General features: G+C 41.9%; 1 protein-coding gene across 1 annotated transcript in view; it reads left to right on the top strand.

The window, feature by feature from the left end:
- Positions 1 to 1784, top strand: part of LOC139211827 (mitogen-activated protein kinase kinase kinase 7-like) — a 16567-nt gene extending 14783 nt beyond the window's left edge. Inside the window, exon 14 of the mRNA XM_070842240.1 lies at positions 1 to 1784. This exon is cut by the window's left edge and continues 283 nt beyond it. The gene's annotated coding sequence lies outside the window, so the exon portion shown is untranslated.
- The last annotated feature ends 608 nt before the right edge of the window (positions 1785 to 2392 follow it).

Genomic DNA, 2392 nt, shown 5'->3' with positions numbered 1-2392 from the left:
CAGGGAAGCTGAGAAAATAACTCCACAAAACAAGTTACCAAGATATAACGAGAATGACATAGTTAGTTTTGGATTGCAGCCGTTAAAGTCCAACTGAAATTAAAGTTTTAATTCTTTGCGTAATGAAATATAAACTGTAATGTTAAGGCAGCTATCAAGTCAGTTTTGGTCATATCTGTGAAGAAAGTCCTGAGCGTCTGAGTGGGTCTTCACCCAGCCAGTGGGAGACAGCTGATGGAAACATGACTTGGGAAGACCAACAACAGGCAAGAAATATTGCCCGCCAATGATGAACACAAAGTTAGTATGACCCAAAGTCACAAATCTGAGAATAAGAGCCAAGATGAAAATACTGGAATTTTCTGGAAGCTAGTGGAAGCTAGTTAGCCTCACGTGCTAACCTGCTATCACGGATTACACTTAGCTGACCAAAACACGTTGGCGTAGATGTGGAGACGATAAAGGAGCAGACTGACGATGATGCAGCGATCACGTTTCACGAAGACGGGCCAGCGGTGTCCAACAGCAGAGTTCAAGCAATAGAACAAGCGTCTAGTGCGCACAGCGACGAACTTACAGTACAGAGATCTCCAGTCTGTGCCAAAACTTCACGTCCACGGGAGAGTACCAGTGTAGAAGGTGCTGTCACGACGGGAAAACCCATCAAATAGAAGTCTTCTATTTTGAAATCTTTTCCATCACACATGTACAAACCAACAGAGCAGGTGGACATCAGCTCTAAGAGATGACGAGCCTGAGAAAACAGCAGCTATCACACCCTTCACACATTTGATGATTGCGTTGGTATTGGTGTGGTGGGACCAAAGTCATTCACATGGACCTGTCCTCAGAAATGGACTGTAATTCAGAAAAAGATGTCATTTCCTTGTGGGATTAGAAGACGACCCGCCTTTTAGCCAGTGGGTTTTATTTGATTGTATTTTTTATTTTTCTTAGCTTGTTACTCTACAGTAACTCCAGTTGTTCCTTTTTATATGTCCAGTTTATCACTCCCCTCTTTTCCTGGTGTTTTATGAGAAGGAGTGAGATGTTGACAGTGTGGGCTGTATCACTTTAAACCAATTTTACTGTGAATACAAGACTTACCAAAGGGATTCTGCTGCAGACAGGCTGCCTTGGAGCAAAGGACAAGCTTTGTTGAGAGGATGTTTGAAATGGAAATCACTGTAGAATAATGAACCTGGCATACTTTTTTTTTTTTTTTTTATCTGTTTAATTTCTATTATATTTAGTTACTCTTTACACACAGTTATAGCACCAGAAATATATTCACATTATTGTGCACTGCACTTATTTGGGTCAAAGAAGCCTGCATGTGTAGTCTCACTTAGGTGGGGGGGGGTTTCTATGACGGTGGTTAAGGGGCATGAATTGTTGATTACGTGTGTGTGTGTGTGTGTGTGTGTGTTCAAACGTTGCCTTAGGATTGTTCATGTACAGTCGTTTTTTTTTTTTTCCATCTCATTTTATTGATACTTTTGATTGAAGCCTAAGAATTCCTGAAACATGTCTGGTGTGATTTTTAAAATGTACAGTTGTATGCTTCAAGAAAGTTTGACTAGAAGTTTGCAGTATTTTTTTCACTTGTCTTAATTTACAATATCACTTTTATTCTGAACGAACGAGCTTTGAGTGAAGGATGATTCTGTGAGCGGCAGGAGAAAGTGTGACTGACTGGCTAACTGTTTGTGCTTCTGTTTGTCTCAAGTGCTGCAGTGACACATTGGATCCACCACGATATAAACTGTAATACCGTTGCTCAAATACACAATGCACGCGTTTGACCCAGTTTGCTCAAAACCACGGAAGAACACGACCCTTCGATCTAGTCCACCGGATCAGAAGTGGTGTGAACTTGACTGGTCAGAGGCCGTCAGCTCTAGCGTCTCTATGTTTCTCTATTTAAACACCACTTTGATTTCACCTGTCAGAGTTCACTGGTCAAGGAGAGCCTGTGACAATAGCCGTATACATGAGCGTCAGTGGTCACAGAACATGTTCTATCTATCAGTTTACTGTCCGTACTCATCTTCAAAGTCAACTATATCAATTGACTTAATGAGTGTCCACTGCAGACTTTGCTTATTAGAAGATGAAGCCTTTGTAGTTTGAACAAGGTGGCGGTCTACTGCAGGTGCATGTAAGAGGAGCCCCCCACACACACACACACACACACACCTGCTTTGGGCTGAGAGCGAACAGGATGTAGTCAACTCTGTACAGAGCAACCGAAGCCCGAATAAAGCGAGGAAGAAAAAGAATCATGTACTTTCTACGTGGCCCGGAGCACGTGTTTTAAAAATATGACTAGCTTCTTCTTTTCCTTGATTAAAGAGCAGTGAACACACAGAAAGAACGATATGAGCCCCAG

The sequence above is a fragment of the Pempheris klunzingeri genome, chromosome 13 (genome assembly GCF_042242105.1).
Source record: "Pempheris klunzingeri isolate RE-2024b chromosome 13, fPemKlu1.hap1, whole genome shotgun sequence".
NCBI classification, from domain to species: domain Eukaryota; kingdom Metazoa; phylum Chordata; class Actinopteri; order Acropomatiformes; family Pempheridae; genus Pempheris; species Pempheris klunzingeri.
This window is presented reverse-complemented; position numbering and strand designations above follow the sequence as displayed.